This window comes from Equus caballus, chromosome 4 (genome assembly GCF_041296265.1).
Source record: "Equus caballus isolate H_3958 breed thoroughbred chromosome 4, TB-T2T, whole genome shotgun sequence".
NCBI classification, from domain to species: domain Eukaryota; kingdom Metazoa; phylum Chordata; class Mammalia; order Perissodactyla; family Equidae; genus Equus; species Equus caballus.
The window spans coordinates 31,177,883-31,200,048 of NC_091687.1; the positions used below are offsets into that span (position 1 = coordinate 31,177,883).

The following is a 22,166-nucleotide window of genomic DNA, read 5'->3' on the forward strand; positions in this document are numbered from 1 at the left end:
ATATAGTTGTATACTTTTAGTTGTGGGTGCTTCCAGCTGTGGCACATGGGACACCACCTCAACATGGCCTGCTGAGCAGTGCCATGTCCGCGCCCAGGATCCAACCAGCAAAACCCTGGGCCGCAGAAGTGGAGCACACAAACTTAACCACTCGGCCACGGGGCCAGCCCCTCCCCTCTTCTTTCTTTTTGGAGCACTTATTATCTACACCACTTATTTACTCAACCATTTAATTGGGTACTGCTTTCAACACTTCTTACAGTTCTGTATTTGCTATTTTTTTATTATAGAGTTAACAAGTTTCCTGTATTTTCTCCTCCATAAAGATGCAGAATTTTGTGGGCAGGGCATATGTGTATTTAGCACAATGCTTAGTAAATATACTCAATGTCTTCTAAAAATTATGGATTTCATTGTAGATTGTCTTAATTGCCCACAGCCCCAAACAGCATGTCTGAGAGGTCTCTGGGGTGAAAATCAGTTACTGGTGAACGCCTCAGGCTCTCCTGGCTCCAGGAGCAAGCTTAATGACTGAAAACACATTGGCTATCTGTCAGTGGAACAAGACCACATGTCATTGTGTTTCTGCGTCAGCTAGAGCTGGGGGTATAGAAAATAGGTGCCATAAAGGGATCTTCAGAGTACTGGGCACCCTACCTCTTATGAAATATGTGAAATCTGTGTTTCTTTTCTCAAAAAACTGTCTGGCTGATTTTTTCCAATTCATCAGCTCGGGAGCTTGGTAAGAAATGTGGCTGGATCCCAAACATTAGCAAATTTAGTTTTAAATTCTTTAAAAGCAATTTTTAAATGACTAGGAGCTTTTAATGGATATTTTTCCATCTTGCTATATGTCTTAAGCAGTTTAATAAATATCTGTCATTCACACACTACAAATGAAACAAGCTTTAATGCACATAGCACCACTGTTACAGTTCACTCTATTGTTATCATAAATATAAAATAGCTGGGAACTTGACAATGCTAGCATAACATTCATGATGTTCAGTAGATACTGTCTTTGCTTTATTACAAGGCTAACGTTGTCTTCAAAGAGAAACAACCAAGAGGTAAAATACAACCTTTGAATATGAACTGAATATCCTTTTCATGGTAAGTAAACAATAAATATTCCAAAACATCAGGTATCTTATTAATTCAGTAGTGTCAGCAATGGTTAAACACTTGTCATCTGAAATGAACAGTTCCAGATGTCTTTTCCAAATATATACCTCTGAATCTAACTTAGAAGAATTCATGTGGGTTAGACTCTTGAATCTATATATGCATGGAATTTGCATATAGCACCTAGTCCAATTAAATTTTTCCTTGTTACTAGACTTCTCAGACACTGACAAGTAAAATATTTGGCTTTCAACAGCATTTTAGCTCACTGTTGATGAAAGTAAGCCGCATTGAGCAATGTCAGGTTTAGACTTGGAGAAAATCTCTTAGGCAATAGAAGAAAACAGAAACAAAACCAATGCAACTTTTGAATAGAATGCTGAACAATGAAATGGAGGGTTACTAATTTTCTACCACTTGAAGACTGTTTTCCAGCCGTTGGCATGCTGAGATAATTATATACACACGACACTGTATTATACATGCTGTTCGCCTACTTCAAAATTGTTCTCCAATGCAAGTATTATTGATTGAGGTTTCTTGTGCATCACGTTAAAGTCACAAAAAATTACCTAATTTCCAAGGGAGTTAGTCCATCACTCAAATTTGTCAAGGAAATTCTGGATGTGTGGTGCAAAACTGCCAGGTTCCATTCCTAATAAAAGTTGATTTTTTTTTATTAGGGTCATATAGTCAGCTTGAAAAATCTAACATCTCTTATTTTGCCAAAATCTAACATTCCAGTTATTAATCAAAGCTTTAGAGTTGCTTTGGAAGGTACTAGATTATCTTTTCCATCTAGATCAGGATTGTTATATCAGATCATTGCAATTGTGACCATCTGTCGGATTCAGCTCTCCACGTTGGTTTGTCTCAGCCCTTACTTTATCTACAAAGTTAGTAGGGACAGTATGGCTCTTAGCAAGTTTGGGAAAATTGTCAAGAATGCAGGCAGAAAATGCCAATAAAGATTGTAAGAGAGGGAATACTTTTGCTTTCTCCCCATAACTTGAAACATTTGTTTCCTTCTCCCTGGATGGAAGCTCACTTCCTCATCTTGCTCTACCTAAAGGAAGGATTTCATAATCTTCTTGGTTCACACTTGAAATATTGATTGACCCATGAATACTAATAATCAGGAGTCACTGTGGCTTAAAGGGCAAGGATCTTTTCAGAGAAAAGATCTCTCTCTTGCACTTTCTGCTTTTTGCCACATGACACTATCATCATGTTCTCGTTCTCTTTCTGGTTCTAAGAACATGGATGGAGAAGAAAGCATGAGTACCCTTTGAGGATCTAGCTTTCTCTTTCTCTCTCTGTCTTGCTTTAGTTCTCACTATTTCCACAAATACTTGAGCATCCTGGGCCCAAATTTTAGATTCACAAGAGATTATTTACAGCTAAGCCATTAGCTCCCAACACTGCATTAGGCTATCAGTCACCTGCAGTCTATGATAGTACTTTATTCCCTGAATTATATACTTGTATATACAACTCCTCTGAAAACTCCAAAAACAAGAGCAGTGTTTGCAGGAATTCATGCATTTCTAGATCCTTCTTTATAACACCAAAAAATAACACCAAAAGACTTTCTTCTAACCCCCAAAAAGATAAAATCCCAAGTCCACGTGGTGGAAAATAGGATTGGCCTTCTTACGATATACCATTATATACTACAACCATAACTACTAGGAGGTCATGTCAATCCACACCCAGGTAAGATTGAAGAAAATCATTAAGACATGTGGTTGACATTGTAACAAAACAAAACAGACTCTTTTCCAAACGTACGTTATCTAAATACATTAAACTTCAACTTGATCTTTTTACTTGGGAGTTCAGAGTGAGAAGAATTGGGATTCCCTGTCACTCACAGCCTCTCAGATCCTAGGCAGGACACTTAGTCTTCTTGAATTGACACTTCTTGAAGGACCATTCTCCCAAGGAAAACATTTCAAAGACAAATTTGATAAATAATAGAAGCACCTAACATTTTTAACCACATAAAATTTGTAAAGCACTTTAACAAATACAAACATACTCTGATGATTATCCTTATAACAATTGTATGCCCTTACAAAAATAATCATACTTATTTAATTAATTTACATGTATCTGAACTTCTCTGAAAATAGCATTTAGGAAAATGTGTGTGTGTGTGGGTGTCTGTCTGTCTGTCTGTGTGTATAAGGATTTGTAGTGTCCTCGGACACATTCAAAGATTACTGGCTACTCAAAAAATTTCCTAAAATTTCAAACTTAATATATCTACTGAATTGCTCATTACCTGTTTAAAAATATAAAAGCAATACATGGTATGGAAAGTTATAAAATGAAAAGTTTCTTCTCATTCCATACCCACTTCCATTCCATGGAGGTATAACCAATTTTTTCAGTTTCTCTTTACATTTCTTGTTTTGGCCATATTCACACTTGAAATAATCTGTTTTTGTCTACAATTCCTGACTCTTTAGCTTTAAGGAGTACCTACTCTATCCTTCTATGAAATATATGGAAATTAACTCACATGCACTACTTTCCTATCTTCCCCCATATATCCATCATCTTTCTCTCTCCCTTCTTCCAACTGCTTTTAGTTATACCTTTCTATTATTTTCATCTTAACAATTAAAATAATATCTTAAGAATCTACCAGACTATCCATAGGCTTTAGGCAATATTTCTTACTCCCAAAGTATGGAAAGTGAAAAAAATTAGTACCTTGCCACATCCCTTCACCACTTACCCTTGCCCTATAACCCAGCTTTTCTCCACTATTCATATTACTTTTAAATTGTCAACATTTATTACACTTACATTCTGTTCTCTAATTGTATCCCATTGCTTTACCCAAGAAGCACAAAGTTTCTATTTGGCATTAAAGCATGGTTCATTTCAAATCTCAAATTTTCTCACCTCCAAAGATGATAAAATTTAAATCGAAAAATTAGTTTTATGACTGATTGCAAAGCTATAAAAGAGTCAAACAAATCTACAAGTCCAGCTGTGCTTTCAGGTAATTCATAATATCAACTTTGTGTCAATACTTCCTTTATGTCAAAGTTCATACATAGAGAAAAAGGTCCCATAATCATTTGTTGTTTCGAGAATTCATCATTCAATTTTTCATGTGTTGAAGTGATCCTGAACTATTACGTAAAGAAAAGCCTGCTGTAACTTTAGCCATCCTCTTGGAACACATTTTTCTGTAGAGGTAGGTGGCAGGTAGGAGGAAGGGCATCCATTTAATAAGCATTTTAATCAGGTAAATTGAATTTTCAAAAACTTTCTAACCTACCAACTGCTCTTTTATTATTAACGTATATAAATATGTCCTTAAAAAGCAACAAAGACTATCTAGACTCCAGGGTCCTGTAGAGAATATATTCTTAAATTATCTGTGACTGCCTTTATCATTAGACAGACGACAAGAAACAATATTTATGGAAGACAGTTTAAAAGACATTCCTCTGCAGTCTGGAGTTTATTTGTGGATCAAAGCTATATTCTTAGACCACTTTTCTGAGAACCCTGTAAAATTACTTTTCCTAAGTTGACTTTGCTATTATACACTCAGCTATAATGGAAAGAAGTTTACAAAATCCAGTCTTACAGTCATTAATCCTTCAACAACTCATGTATTGAAAACCCATGGGAAGAATTTCTTTCAGAACTAAGTACCAGGAAAAATACTTGAGCTCCCCTGAGAAATCAGTGCACTAATTCCATATATAAATTATATGGATTTATTTCCCTCCTTACTTTGGCCTCTAGGAAACTCAAGAATAAAGCCTGCAGGCCAATTTTTAAAAACTATGTAATACCCTGTGGTTTATACATTTGCATTCAAAGTAACCTAGCCTCTTATTTACATTTACCCTTTTCCTGTCTTTAATTTTGCACTATTTTTATATTCTATTCTATTGTTTTTATGTTCTTATAAGTACATAAATAAACACAAACATATTAACAGAAACAGTTTTTCCTAATGGACTTATTTTGCCCATATCACAAATTAGACTATTTTAAAAACTGTGTATCAGGGAGAAAAATAAAGCTCCCTAACTTGAAGAATGCATCCTCAATAAAGATACTTTGAACCCCAAAGTAATGGAAAGAAAGTTCAAATTGAAGCTGGGTTATAGATGCACAGAGCTCTATTGAGAAAGCAGACATATGATTAATAACTGCATATAGCAATTCTTTTAAATTTAAAGAAATTTCCTGATGGCCAGAGTTTTGTCCTTCACCTCTACAATTCCTGAGAATTAAAGTGAAAGGAAAAACTGAAGCAACAAGTCTTTGTCATGGCTTCTCATCCTGGAGCCCTGCTCTGTCAAGTGGGTGATTTAGACTCTAAAGTGTTCTTTTGTTTTCTTTGTCTGAAGTCATTCCCAGATTAGTTTGTGACTTGCTTGAACATGTTTCCCAGCAGTGATCCTCGGCTATCCCATTCACTTCTGACCTGCACCTGCTCTTTTCAAGTGTTGCACCAAGACTGGCTGAGGCCTAAACAGAAGCATGCTGGCCCATTCACAGAGACTATTCAGAGAACTGTTAGGGGAGGGGCAGTGGGCGGGAGGACAGCCCTCCAGAGAAGAAAGGAAAGTGACCTCTTAAATCAGAAAATGACCTTCTATTTGTTATTGGTACTCTAAGTAAGTGTAAGGGGACCACCTCCTCCATAATATGCTTTGTGATACCGTAAATGTTACATGGCCTAAAATGGTACTTCTGAACACATTAGATGAATCATTGGTATTTAAGACTAATCAAGTGACATGTTTAGATATACAGAAAGAGTATAAAATCTATTATAGGAATAGTATTCATAAATATTTACTATGTTCTAAAAACAAAGGGTAAAAATATTTGAAGACATTTCTGCATGAAAACATACAATGGTAGCAAGAGATCTGAAGATAACTTGAGTCTCTCAATGTCTAAACTTTGAGATTCAATCGTTCAATCACTTCTATTGAAATGGCATTGTGATTTCTGCTAAACCATCAGTTCCACAGTATTAGAAAGACTCACACTGATATTTTTATCTAGTAACCTAAAAGTCAGTAGAAGTTGTAAAATTAACCACTAGGGATATTTACACATTTGTCCTTCAGAATACAGCCTTGATCAGAAAACAGATCTTAACTCATGTTGGTATTTTTCTCCACTAGACGAGTTTATAGAACTCGTGCTTCAGCTCCTTTTACTGAGATTTTTGGGCTACTGATCTATTCCAAAAGAGAAAAATTGGCCCTGAAGCTACACTTTGTCATCTCAAGGATGCTTGTAGGCAAGATTGCCAGCTGTAACATCGCCACTCTGAACTAAAAACTACTGGCCATTCAACTATTCATATTCAGCCCTTGTTTGGAAGAGAAAGAACTAAGGAGAAATAGAGCAGCAAATATGTAGACTGAGAAGGAAAGTAGAGGATTTTTAATAGCTACAAGGGAAAGGGCACCACAGAAGAATGATATTTGAACTAAGGGACAGAGAGAATGTCCTCAGGAATTCTGATGAAGATGGACAGCATCTATGGTCTTCATACACACAAAACGAATTAGTAGCAAATATGTATGAAAAGCTCAAAGAAATGCTTAATGAGCTGAGGCTTTCAGAGGAGGAACAAGCATAGTATTTATTCATACCCTTTTTATTTATTACCTGAGCTCTACTCTACCTGAACTCATCTCTACAGGAACTTCCATCACTTTACCTAAACTCCTCTATTTTGAATTAAGTTTATTTGATATTAATGCTTATTTACTAATATTTTTCCACTAATATATTTACTAATATATTTATATATTTATTAGTAAATATATTTACTAATATTAAATATTAGTAATATTTATATTTCTATAGTAATATAAACTTTATATTACTAATATTAGTAAATATTATTTACTAATATATTTACTAATGCAGTAAGCACATTCAGCACATTACTAATACAGACCTGCTAGATTCCTATTTTATTCAAAGTTCTTTTCACACCAATTAAAATTTTCAATGTTGCCATTAGTAAATACTGATAAAATATCTCTTTAAACTAAGGCATGTAGATGAACAAAGTTTTACATATTTGAAAAGCAAATGATTTTTTTTAAATTGAACAAGCAAAAGCAGCTTCTGGAAAAATTTGCAAATCTATATAAAGTGTATACCTACCACATATAGCCAAGTCAGTGCTGAAAATATGCAATGGCGAAATATACAGAAAAACTAGCACCTCTTCAGTTATAGTATATACTTAAATCTCTCATTTATCAATTTCATTTGACTAAAACACTAGATAATTAATGCAGCTATTGAAGAAGTTCCATGGGTATTTCTTTTTATTTTAATGCTATGAACTGAATTGTGCGCTCCCCAAAATCAATATGATGAAGTCCTAATCCCTAATGTGACTGTGTTTGAAGATAGGACCTTAGGGAGATGAACAGCGTTAGATGAGGTCATGAGGATGGGGCTTTCATGATGGAAATAGTGACTTTATAAGAAGAAGAAGAAAGATGTTCTCTGCCCTGTGACAACACAGCAAAACGGTGGCTGTCTGCAAACCAGGAAGAGGGTTCTCACCAGGAACCAAATAGGCTAGCACCTTGATCTCAGACTTCCCAGCCTCTACAACTGTGAAAAATAAATGTCTGCTATTTAAGCTACCCAGTCTATGTTATTTTGTTCTAGTACCCCAAGCAGACTGATACAATTAGTTGTAAAATATTTTGAAATGAAAAAAAGGGATCACTGACAGTAAAATGAGAAAAAAAGAAAAAATACTTTTGTCCTAGAAAGAATTTGTGTTTTACAATATGAAATTAATGTTGCATTAAAATGCTAAATATAAAAGAAATGTAAAGCTTAGTTGGCTGGTTGAGGAAGAGATATTTTTCATATAATTTGAAATCAGTAGAAGTTAGAGCAGAAATCAACAGAAAGTAAATTTCATTGCTGAAAATATTAAAGATGGAGCTGTTTTTAACTGAACGTTGATGTAAGACACAAGAGAAATGGGGCATGATGTAAGAATCAATTAACGCATGTAGATGGAGCATAAATCACATTAATGTATTGAAAAGCTCCTGCACGCTTTAGCCTCTCCTGAAATACCGAACCCGACACAAACCTTTCTCCTCTGTCTGCATTAATAATAGCTCCCTCCTTCTTGTTCCAACATCTCCTACAAAACTTCACTGTTTCACAAGACAATGAATCTAAGAATTGTCTGCTTTCCCTCTGGATTGTAAGCTCCCTGAAGAGCAAGATCACATTTTGCTCAGCTTGTGATTTTCTCATCCTTCCCTTTCCACTCCTGGTACTGGCTGCCCACAGAGGCTAGACAGTCTTCACTCCCATTGCTGGAACAAGAAAGAGAGTTCAGAATCTCAAATTGGAATGGACTGTAGTTTACCATGGAAGGGAATATTAGATCTTTAGGGAAAGGGACTTTTTAATATATATTTCTTCTGCCTCCACACTTCGATCCTCCACGCCTAGTGCCTAGAAATGTCTCCCATTGTTGCTTACAATCAATAAACGAGCACAAAAGCCTGGTAGTCAAACATAGTTGAAACTGTTCTATTTTAATTTTCCATCCAGTACACATAGGTTAAATGGGTTTTACGAACTAGCCTGGGAACCTGTTGTTTTATAACAAAACATTGTTTGTTTTCCAAAGAATTCACTTATAAATATACTTTGGAATACTACAGCAAGATACCACCTATATTGGATATACTGACATTTTATTTAAGTTTATTTTTTTATTACATAACATTAACGACATCCTGGCATTAATATTTAGAGCTGTAAGCACATCTAGAAATAACTGAGTTAGGATTTTTTTCAGGTAACTTCAAAATATTTTGGTTCATGGAATTACTATGTATGCTTGGAATATTTTGCAAAGTCCCCTAGAGACCACCAGCCACCATTAAATAAGCAGCAGCTTTTGCCTGTTCAATGGCAATAACCACTGCAGTAAGAACATTCAGCAAGAAAAAAACAAAAACAAAAACACTATAGTATTGAACACCCCTCCATTTTAATCAACCAGATTCCCAATTCTTATTTTGTGCTGCATTCTCCTGTGGAAACTTTTACACCAACGCAATCACACATTATTAGAAAGTGCAAAATATACAATACAATACATTAGCGATATATTTGCATATGAGATTCAGGGAAGAAATTAGCTCTTGTTTTGAATAACATTTTAATATAGTAGTCATAACCTTCTGAAGCTAAGGGAGTGTCCATTAAAAACCAGTACTTAGCAGAAATACACAATGCAGGTAGGAAGAGTGAAATAAAATATACTCCCACACCCATTTAAAGACTCTATATGGAAAAGTGCCAAATCCATTGTTAATTGTTTCATGGTAAAAATATACTATGATTATTTGGCTTTTAACAATCAATTAAAAATTATCATATCTATTTAAGGCAATTAGATCAGCACCCCCTACACACACACACACACACACTTAATGTATATAGTACAAAGTGGTGGTATATAAAGATATTATATATCACGTGGTTAAACAATAGTTGTGACAGTTTATTAATTAATGCACTTAAGATATTTCTTTGAAAAAAATACACTAATGCCAATGGTCATGTCCTTCACAAATCATTAAATGCCCTTACTATCATAGCTAGTGAAGTAACCCTTATTGTTAACCCTTCCCGAGGCTCACTTTTTTTTTCATAAACAATCTTAAGAAATAATACTAATCAAGACAAATATTCGTGAAATAGCTCTTGGAAATAAGTGTAGCATTCCTCCACTTCAAAATTGAAAGCATTCTTTGCTATTCCAATCCTTCCCCATCTTAAAGAAGGCATTTTCTTGAGCATTATTCTCTATGTGAAATTGAAGATCACAGCTGGATCAGTGAAGATCAGAACATGAGTCAAAAACATACATTTTTAGCAATATTGTTAGCTTGTTTTGCACTGTCAAATTTAACAATGTTTCTTCAAATTCACAAATGTTTTATCATGCTAGGAAGAGCCAAGGGGGGCAAATTTTATTTATGAAGTAATAATATATTGATATGATGATGCAACAATGAAAGTTACCAGGAAAATATCAGGCTTCACAATCCTAAATAAACCCTTAATTCCCTGAGGCACTCAGATGACCAAGAGAAATAACTAAAAAACTGGCTTTCCCACAGTATTTCAGATATTTTCCACTTCAAAATATCTGAAAACATGGTCGTAATAGTTTTGTTATTTTCTTAGCTAGATGCAAATGGAAAGTAGCAAAGGAAATTAAAATATGTCAGACTAGCATAAATTGTTCAGGTTCACAGTGAAGTTTTCTTAGTTCAGATTTAAATTGGAGCTAACCTCTCCATCTCTAGATCTGACTTTCCAGTGGCAGAGTTGTCTTCTTTATACATGAAAACAAGGAAAAAGTACTGACTTTCTACTTATAAATTCACTTTTACTCTACGAGTTAGCAAATATTCCAGTAATTTCATTATACTTGACAATCAAAGAAGGAGGCCATAACTTTGTTTTGTGTGGCTTACTTTACTAGTGGCTAAATGGAGGTATGATTAGCTAGAGAACAGACGGATTCGAAAATAAATTCTAGATGTTCCAACCACCAGTACTCTGTTCTGAGGGCAAAATTCACAAAACTGTGAAAATAAATTGAGGTTGGTTGGTCATTTTTCAGAGTATTTTCCATTTCACACATGATTCAAGAAGGTGAGAGCACCTCTGCTCTGAGAAGCTCCAGCGTCCATGCAAGATCAGCAACAGGATGCAGCCTAGGAGGCAAACAGTCAAGTGAAATTCAGGGGCATCAAAGATCACCAAGTTCGAGTCTCACTTGCTTCTCCAGAGTGGCATTTATTACTCAAGGAAAAAAAAAAAAAAAGACTTGCTTAAGATTAGTGTGAGGCCCTGTAAAATGTTCACACTTTTGCAGACAAGAGGAGACTACATAAATTTACCCCAAAGGTAGAGATGTTCAGGATCTCACCTCAAGACTGATACTCTAAACTTTGTTTTCCAGAAAAAAGAGAAAAGAAAACTGTACAATTGAAAAAAATTTAAGGTAGATCAGACAATAAAAATGGGATATTATTTGTAAATCCCTGGACTATTTTCTTTCACAGAGAGTTATCATTTTTGCTGTCATTTCTACCCCCAAACATTTTAATGCACACTACATATTAATAATATATTAAAGTGAAGGCTCACTTTAGGGGTATTTGACAAACAATTGAATTCCAATTTTCATTTATATATTACATAGGCTCTGAATTTTTAAGTATTTCTTGGGTTCTTTACTTCACCTCCATTATTAAATATGTATTCTATTAATAAAGCTACATTTAGGTGCACAATAGTATAAGGTATTATCTCTACTAGCATGATCTCCTCGTCTCCCTGTCCCATAGCCTTCTAATCATGAAGCCGGCCCACTTAGCCGATAGACGAGTTTGATGCCTCATTCTTACTTGATGTGTGACCACAGAAACTCTCAGCCTTGGTTTCCTCATCCTTAAAACACAGGTAGCAATATCTAATTTATTAGGTTGTTGGGAGAATTATATGAATTAGTGTATGCAAAAATATGTAAGCAGATAAATTAGATATATCTCACATTCTATTTTGTGTTGTTACTTAAGTTTAAAAATATGTACGTGCAATAGGATCTCGAGGGAGAAGACAATCAGAGTTGGCAGCACTTTCTTGGAACCCTCAGGGGTTAGGATAGAACAAGCAAAAGGAAGATGAAACAGCATTCCCGAAATTTGCAAAGGTTTACAGAAAGAGCAGTGTGGGTGTGGCTCACTTGAATGACAATTAGAACACTTTAATTTACTCAAAGTCAGTGAAAGAATGTGTTAAGAATAAGACTGGAGAGAGCAATTCCTCTCATAGGTCTTCACCTGCCTCTAACAGAAAGTGGGATCACTAACCCTTATCTGTGGGCTAACCTTCGTATTTTCTTGGAGAAAAAGAAAACCCTGCTGGGAAAGCTGAATATTCTCCCTACTCTCAAGAAACTGTGGAAACCTGGAGTTGAAACAGAGTTGGAACTTGATAGATTCTTCAGCAGGTCTTCGAAAGATCATCATCAACAAGAAACAGCCAATTAGCAAAGAAACGAATAGCAGGGATGCAAAATACTATTTCTAGAAAAGGGAATTATTGAGCAATCACTGTGAATGTGTACTGTTCCAGAGATCTTAGAAAGTCCGAGCCCATCTCCCCTATACAAATGACTTGTAAGACATCTTTTTTCCTTAAGGTGTTTACAGTAGGTTATGGGACAGCACCTCCCCTCTACAAAATAAATGTGTACAAACCTAGGTATCCAATGTTGAAAATGTTAATTATGAAGGGATTAAGAGGGTTACAAAAAAGTGAAATAAATTTTTTAAATATTTATCATAGAAATTATATTATTTTGAAAGAAATGTTCTTTTTCATGACATAGTAACTCCATTGACTAAGGCTGGTTTCATTTAAGGTTGATGTTAGCCTGACATCCACCCTTTTTTCCCCAAAAAGAAACCTAAAGAGACCTTTGGATTCCTCCTTCCAAGGTACATAGTGTGGAAAAGCAGAAAATAAAAAGCCAAAAACTCTCCTAAAAAGCTGTACTTCTAAGCAAGACAACTGGCCCATTAACAAACGTCTCCATCAATATCTTACCATCTGCTGTTTGCACTGTACTTGTCAATATTGAGCATCACTCACAGTTCATATGACCATATAAAAGTTCAGAAAGCACAGAACACCAAGGCCAAAAACCAAGCTAATTCAAAGATGGTTTTAGAATCTGACAATGCATTCACCACACATGTATATAATTAGTTGAAAATAGGTTATGTACTCTGCATGCTTTACGTGCTGGGAGGAAATTCCTCATAATTGCTAATGTTAGACTGAGTAAGACTGGCAAATAATGCAGTGCAATCTCCACCTCTCCCTCTGACTCACCTGACTTTTTGCCCACTCATCTAATTGTGAAGGCTCACATTATCCAGACTAATCTGCCTAAATTCAAAATACACGGAAATTTTAATTATACATGTCATAAAGGGAAATCGATAGTATGGCAAGTCAAGATAGGGTATAGCACAAAAATATTATATTTGGGGGCCGCCCTGGTAGCCGAGCAGTTAAGTTTGTGTGCTCTGCTTCGGCAGCCCAGTGTTTTGGCAGTTTGAATCCTGGGTGCGGACGTGGCACCCCTCATCAAGCCATGCTGATGCAGTGCCCCACACGCCACAACTAGAAGCACTCACAACTAAAACTACACAACTATGTACTGGGGGGTTTTGGGAGAAAAAGGAAAAAAAAATTCTCTTTGGCCTTTAAATATCTTAAATGTTTTCACACAATAGATATTCTTCCCTTAAATTTTATTTTGTTTCTTTGCACAGATTAAAATCAAACAGAAAACTGGAATTGTTTGCAGAGGTAAAGTTGGTAAATCCATATGGTGAGATTTATAGGGGTTAGAAAAAATTAACTTTCTTCCCACCTATAATTAGTCCTTCGTTGTTTTATATACACTTTTTTCCCTTACCTAAAATGTTCTTTTATTTTAAAATATCCCTGTGGAGGTGACGTGTTATATTATTATCAGCTTAGAATGAGTGAATTTATTAAGACTGAGAGAATAGATAAAACAATATATGAACACTAAGTCCCTCAGGAAAAAGGAAGAAAATTATTGAGCCCTGTCCACATCAATGCAAAAATTCTAATTATAAATGCTTGGCCTTGGGTTCAGGTGCCACTAAAAGTTATTAGGAAACAGTAAAGAGCAAGGAACAAATTTATTAGCCCTCATCTTGAAAGATAATGTTCCCCCTTTCCTAACAAAATTTTAGCAGTGATATCAGTTTGATTGCAGTATCAACAATTTCCATGAATTTTGTAAATATGAAGTTATAAATAATCAGTCTTTCGGCTCAATCCTGAAATACTCAAATATAATAAAATGGCAGACTACAAAAAGGGGGGCAATAATACCTGAATTACCTTAAGACAGCATCTGCATGTAAAATTTCTACCTAAATACAGATGTGTACTATCTATTTTAATGCAGTAATAGAAACGAATGTCTTGCAATAAGGACTTGCTGAATTCTTACACAAAGAATTAAGTTACATATGTTCTTAAATATAAAGAATGTATAATCCATGCTGAAGGTTACACAGATGTGTTCAAGCTACGCAATGGCTCAAATAATAGCACTGTATCTACATCAACAAAATACAGACAAATAAAAAGAGGAGTCAATAAGATATACATTTAAATTAGAAAATAGCATTAAAAATAAAATGTAATCCCTTGGGTATTTTATTTCGATGTAATAAGCAAACAAAAAAGATGTACATTCTCAAATTATTTTAATGTAATAAAAACCAAGACTTGAAAAAAAATTACCAACATGTAAAATCCATTCACTATAAGAATACCTGTTAATGACTGAGCTCTCTTGGGCATAGCTACAAAATATTGCACTGTATTTATTCTAAACCTTTCATTTGTGTCTTAATGATATAAAGAAGGATAAGAAAAATAATTGTAAGGAAATATTCTTGATATCCTAAAATGTAAAATCATCAAATAAACTTGAAAAATAATTAGACATTTGAGTTACTGACTTATCTACATATATATATAATTTATACACAATTTCTTATTTATAGGCAGATGTCTTATAGAGCCCTAATGTAACACCAATGGGAAAATAGCAGAAACAACACTGTATTGAAATAAGAATTGAGGAGCAACAGAAACTTAGAGTGGGAAGTGAAGAAAAATTGCGAACGGTCAAAGGTACAAAATATTTATTGGACTTTTGGTATGTACCAAGTATACAATGCAAGGAATAGAGATAAAAACATTGTTTTCTTTTTTTTTAGGAAGAATGGGCTTGAGCTAACAGGTTGCCAATCTTCTTCTTTTTTAGTGTTTCCCTCCTCAAAGCCCCAATACATAGTTTATATCCTAGTTGTAGGTCCTTGTAGTTCTGTGTGGGATGCTGCCACAACATGGCTTGATGAGTGGTGTGTAGGTGTGCACCCAGGATGTGAACCGGTGAACCCTGGGCCACCAAAGCAGAGCAGGTGAACTGAACCACTACACCACCAGGCTGGCCCCAAAAAGATTCAATTCTTACTCTCAGGTAATTTAAAAAAAGACAAAAATTAATTAAATAAATTAAATAAAGTATATTAAGTACATTACTAGAGGCAAGTACTAAGTGGAATGGTACCTAGAAGAAGGAGGGTTTGATTAACTCTGGGGCAAAAGTGGAGGGTGAGAGAAGTCAAGGAGAGCTCTAGGAGGACACTTTTCTGGATATGTCTACCTGAATTTGAAATCAGAATCCAGTGATTTCATCATAATACCGTCACTGCTCTTTAAAAATTTTAAATAGCTTATAAGAAAATGACAGAAAGAAAGAGAGGGAGAAGGAAAGAAGGAAAGAGAGAGGAGGGAGGAGAAAATTGGATGGAAAGAAGGAAGGGAGGGAGGGAGGAAGAAAGGAAGGAAAAAATAAAACTAAATTATCCATATTGAAATCTATCATGATAGATGGATAGGTAGGTAGGTAGATAAAGAGAGAGTGTGTCAGGTTATCAATAATCAAGATCACGTGCCAGCTAGTTTGCTTCACAGACATTTTTTAAAGCAGTATATCTTGTACACAGAACACAGAAAAAGGGATAATTCCCAAAGGAGAAAAATGTATACAGTTTATTCTGGGGAGTTTTCAGGGGCTCGTTTGGTTTTTTTTGTTGGTTGGTTTATTTGTTTGTTTATGTTTGTTTTCCTAGAATCCTTTCTATTTAAAAAAGATTTCTCAAAAAGAAAAAAATAACAAACATTTCAGGCTACTATTAATGTTGAGTCTATTATAAAAGTTTTTAATCCCTTATAATATTGTACTAGACCTGTGACCTTCCAAATAAGTTTTAAATTTGGGGTAGAAAAATTACATTTAATTAGCTAAAGTTATTGCATATAAAAGCATGAAGAGGAAGAGAAATAATAAGAGAAAAGGCAAATTGAGCCGTAACACCAATGGTTTCTTACTAGCCTCAAATTCAGGATGAACCCAACCATCAGAAGTAAAGAAGCAAAGCCTGATTTTCTGTGAAAGGAGACAAAAAAAAAAAAAAGGACTAAGTAGCACAGAAGCAGCAAAGAGGCTCACGGCGACTTCAGACCTGTGTCGGTGAGGTGTATCAAAGCCAGTGCCCTCCTCTCCGTGTTTGACTACATAGAACCAGCCTGCAGGTGCTAGCAAACTGGACCAGAAGGAGAATCTCTTTCACCCTCAGCCACAACAATGGAAACTAACAATAACGATAATAAGTGATAACATTTGGCATCTTTTATTTGCCAGCAATTATAGTAAATGGTCTACTTTCAGAGCACCTTATAGGTAGATAATATAGCCCTTCCCTTTGCAGATGTATTCAAAAAATATTTATTGAATGCTTTTTACATGTAGCTCAGCATTCTAGACATTAGCAACACAATATCAAACAAAAAAAACCACAACTCTGATAGAGTGTATGATCTGATGGAGTAAATTGAGCCACAGAGAATTTAAAAGATACTTACCTGGCATGGCACACCAAGTAAGTGACAAGGGCACTGTCAAGCAATCTGGTTCCAAGACCCATTCCCTTATACCATGTGCTTTGCTGCTATGGATGCAAAAGCATACTGGTCTTGCCAGGGCTCACACATGGCATTCTGCTTTTCAGATTCTAGACTTTTCCACTTAACATAAAATTAGTAGTAACTCAATGTAATACAATTACATTTAAAAAAAAACCTCTAAGCACAAAATATAAGTATGCAAGACAAAAATGTTTATTCTAAAAATTTTTGAAGAACCAAACTGAGTATTATGTTGTTCATTGATATGCACAGTCGGTTACAATTAATAGTTTGAATACAATTAATAATCTAAAGGAAGGTAGAATAGCATGCAGGTCGACCTGTACTGAACATAACACTTCAGATTTTGGTCAATGTCTAGTAGTAAGTGCATATTTTCTCAGTCTATAGAAATATTTTGTAGCAGAAAGAAGATGGTAGTTAGAGTCAAGCAGACAATTCATTTAACTACTCTGAATCTCCAACAATATACGTAAAAAAATAAAATGGGCCTAAGATACATACCTGACATTTGTTTGATAGGCTTAAGTCAGATAATAAATATAAAAATGCTATGCAAACTAAAGAATGAAGGGTTCTTTATCATTTCCTCTTTACAAAATCACAGAATTATTTGGACTTTCTAACATATTTTATTACTTTGGTAATTATTGGTTAAAATTTTCCGATGTACAATTCAAAATAAAAATACTGTGCCTTTAACTTCTTAACCCAACCTCAAATTTTAATAACCGTTTTTGCTGAGTTGATATTACCTTCTCCACTGTCATATTGGTCCCTTATTCTCCAAGCTTTTTCTTTTTAACTTTCAAGCTCTGTGTAATTTTCAAGCAATGCAGGGTTCCAAGTATAATCATATATATAATATAGTGCCATAATCTTGGTCTTTAAAAATGAAGATGGGGGGCTGGCCCCGTGGCCGAGTGGTTAAGTTTGTGCGCTCCACTGCAGGCGGCCCAGTGTTTCATTGGTTCAAATCCTGAGCGCGGACATGGCACTGCTCATCAAACCATGCTGAGGCAGTGTCCCACATGTCACAACCAGAAGGACCCACAACGAAGAATATACAACTATGTACCGGGGGGCTTTGGGGAGAAAAAGGAAAAAAATAAAATCTTAAAAAAAATTTAAAAATTTAAAAAATTAAAAAAAAAATGAAGATGAATATCTGGATAGTCTTAAATCAGATAACATTTCTTTAATATTAATATTAGCATTTCTCATGGTTGATTCACCACTTAGTGGCTACACAATATACTTCTGCCCTGTGGATTCCTTGCACTCACCACTTCTTTACTTCTAAAGAACTATTTCTCAACTTGTCATACCGCCCTTCATTTCTATTCATTATCTACCCTTTTATGTGAAGCTCACCATTATTCTGAAGCTTGATTTTCCCGGCTGCAATCCTGCTACTTTCCATATCCAAATAATGAAGAAAATCTAACTACGACAAAACCAAGATCTGAATTACTACTCAAAATATTAAAATGTGTGGTCCACAGATTATCAATATCTAACGGAAAAAAAATCAAATACTTCTAGGGAATAAAAGTTTGATACTCTCTGATGTTACAAAATAAGATTCCTTTTATTTTATATTGCTTAACTGAAAACAACGTCTAACAAAACTTAAAACCATAGATTAACATCCACTTATATATTTCTAATCAATTTCAACACAATCCACTGAAATTTTTTAAATAAAGAAGGGCCATAGTTAGTAGTTTGACTTCATTTTTTAAGATATTAGACTGCAACGTGGAGGACAAACTGCTGTGGTTAGGGGACAGAATGTTAACAGATTATTATTTTTAATAACAAAGTGCCATAATTCAGTTAAGAGGCGGAAGAGTCCTGATCTAAGTCAGTATCGGTGGGGACAGAAAATGGGGCAAGGAAAAGATACAGTAGCCAATCGATTCTGGGTGGGAATGGGATGGAATAGCATTAAGAAAATGCAGTATTGAGGTGATTCTAAATTCGCTAACTTAGAACATTTAGAGGATGACATCATTAGCCAAAAGGAAAGGAAGGGAAGTTTGGGATAAAAAAGGGTGGGGATGAAAAGTGCTCTAATTTTGAACTTGTTAAGCATATCTTGGTGATGCTGAAGTCAAGAATCCAGATGATGACAAGACTCTGGAGGAAGGTCCTAAAGTTAACATATTTAAGCATCAGCATCAAATGTATCTTTGTATTAAAGCGTTTTTGGTAGCAAGAAACAGAAAACTCAAATTGCTTGCACAATTAATGGAATTATTTTTGGCTTACTTGTTAAAAATCTCCAAAGGTTATGTGGACTTCAAATGTGCTTTAATTCGGACTCTAGTTCTATTTCTCTGCAACTGTTTTCACACTGCCTTCTTCCTTGTATCATTCACCATGGTTTCACTTAGAGTAGCAAAATCATGTAGCAATCCTCAAATTTATGTATATCCCACAAAATCCAGCAGAGAAATATTCTCTTCCCTACTTATTGAAAAATAGTCCTAGACATCATTAGAAACCAACTTGAGTGTCATTCTCACCACCATCCAGAAGAGTAGGATTGCATTGATCAGCCTGGAATCAGGACCCACCTAAACTACATGGATGCTACGCAGTGAGGGAAAACTGGAATGAATGCTGGGGCAGCAATCTCAGTGTCTTCTTCAGTTCTTTTCCAAGGCTGACAATGGTTTATTATTCCATTACTTTCAAGGAGAATGTTTTTTAAAAACCTCATCTTGAAAAAAAGCATTTTTTTTAAATGTATAGACTTTTTAAGATTGAGCTTCCAATATCACCCAAATCCAGCCACAGTCCTTTGCCAGATGTATTAAAGCTATATGAGGAAATATATTAATAATGTATTAATAATAATATATTAATAATGTCATAGTTTTCCTAAGTGTGAAGGGATAAAATCTAGTGCTGTTAACTGAGAACTCACTATCTTCTCCCTTTCTCTGTCCCCCACCCCCAATCCCTAAATTGAGTCAGTAGTCAAAGGAGGACATCAAAGTACACAGACCAAAGAGTCAAATTCTTGGATGGCAGTTCTAAATAAGTTCTTGAAACTCTGGCCAAAAGAGAGACATGGAAGTAGCTGATAGAGGCCAGTGACCTGAAGAAACCTTTGGTTGCAATGAGGAGGACACAGAGTGATATGTGCAGGAACACACATATCTAAGGATCTGCAGTAGGGATAAAGGTCAGAACAGATAAGCTTCATTTCAAAGGATGCTAGATGAATCTTTCCTTTCCAAATCTTAGAAACTACTTAGGCCGTCTGCAGATCTTAATTGCTACCCCTGGTTCAAATGGGTTAGTGAAGAATTCTTAAATTGAATGAGGTTAGTTGCAAGTAACTAGCTTAAGTTTTCAACTATTATTCTTTTTTTTTAAAGATTTTGTTTTTTTCCTTTTTCTCCCCAAAGCCCCCCAGTACATAGTTGTATATTCTTCGTTGTGGGTCCTTCTAGTTGTGACATGTGGGACGCTGCCTCAGCGTGGTTTGATGAGCAGTGCCATGTGCGCGCCCAGGATTCGAACCAACGAAACACTGGGCCGCCTGCAGCGGAGCACGCGAACTTAACCACTCGGCCACGGGGCCAGCCCCTCAACTATTATTCTTAATGAGGGCTCAAAATTAAAATCAAGTTCAATTAAAGAAGAATAAATTTATTTATATTTCTTGCATATTTGCTTTTATATGTATTACAGACTATCTACTTAAAGCCAAACTCTTTAATTCCACATTTGGCACTAATACATCACTTTTAAAACTAACATCATTTCACATCCTCAATCAATACTACTAATTTTACACTGCAGAAAAGTAATCCATGAGACTGTGTCCTACATCTTACGTAGTTTCCCTCTATAGTCAACAGAAAAGATATTTGCTGGATCAGTGAAGTCCAGAGAGAGCAGTGATTTGCCAAATATGACCCATCAGAGCACTGAGAATTTAGGATTAGGTTACAGCATTTGTTGCTGTCACTCAAGTCCTAAATCTATATTTAGTTGGGGCAATGAGTGGAGATTTACATAGAAGAATCCAAAACATCCAGCATACTTTCCTTTCCTGACTTAGCTGATTTTGAGAATTATTCTCATTGAGCTAGAATGTTTCAAAACTAGTTAAATAAAATTCTATTGGTACTAAAATAAGTTTTGTTGAGGTAAAATGGGAGGGTTAACAAGAAATGTTGATCTTCTCTTTACCACTTTGAAAATTATCTGGTTAGTCATTTCATGTCTGTTCTTGAGGATTCTGACCATAAAATATGGTCAATATTGAAAGATAACAAGTGCTTTCAAGTTAAAAGTGAAGATGTGTGTCTAACTAAAATAATCATAGGGGCCACCCCAGTGGCACAGCAGTTAAGTTCGCACATTTTGCTTTGGCAGCCCAGGGTTGATTGGTTCAGATCCTGGGTGAGGACCTATGCACTGCTTGTCAAGCCATGCTGGGTAGGCGTCCCACATATGAAAAAATAGAGGAAGATGGGCATGGATGTTAGCTCAGGGCCAATCTTCCTCAGCATAAAGAGGAGGATTGGCAGCAGATGTTAGCTCAGGGCTAATCTTCGCCGCCCCCCCCCCCCGAAAAAAAAGAAAAAAAGAAGAAGAATCATAACAGGAAAATAATAGACCATTAACACATTATTAAGCATATTAAAATTAAGCAGAATGGTTTAAAAAGAGACATAAAATTAAGGTTTAAAATCAATCTCTAAATTAAGATATACAAGTAAGTTGAATTTCTATGAACAATCATATTTCTAAAAGTGGGAAAATTATTTTATTTCTAAGTAAGGGCATTACAACATCCCATGCAAAATAATTAGAAAAAACTGTAGGAGCTGGTCAGTAGGAAAATGAAGGAGAAAGTTCAGGAAATCATACTGTGGCCAAGTGGCCAGTAGTGATGTTGGCTGCAGAATTCAGAAGGGGATTCCAAGGAACACTGCTTAGAAGGTACTTACATATTACACATTGCAAATTATCAGGTCTGTACAATTAAAACACTTTTCAAGTGTTCAAGTGTGAGGGTTATAGTTTGAATGGTGTTTGTCAGAAGACATTCTCCAACCTAACACCAAAAAGCATCACATCCTCAACCTTTTCCACCTTTGGGTTATAGTTTGGATGCTTGTGTTATATATAAAAGGAAAAGGATGCTGATAATGGGGAAGGCTTTGCATATGTGGGGACAAGGGGTATATGGGAAATCTCTGTACTAGAGATTACCTTTCTCTCAATTTTTCTGTGAACCTAAAATTGCTCTAAAAAATGAAGTCTTTCTCATTTTGAAGAAGCCCTGGCTTAGAAATCATAGCTTTGGTGTTCACTGC

The 22,166-nt window shown here is 35.3% G+C and overlaps 1 protein-coding gene across 19 annotated transcripts in view; it reads right to left on the bottom strand.

Annotated features, from left to right (window-relative positions):
• CACNA2D1 (calcium voltage-gated channel auxiliary subunit alpha2delta 1) overlaps positions 1 to 22,166 on the bottom strand; it is a 514,911-nt gene that overhangs the window by 448,388 nt on the left and 44,357 nt on the right. The gene's annotated exons all lie outside the window — the stretch shown is intronic.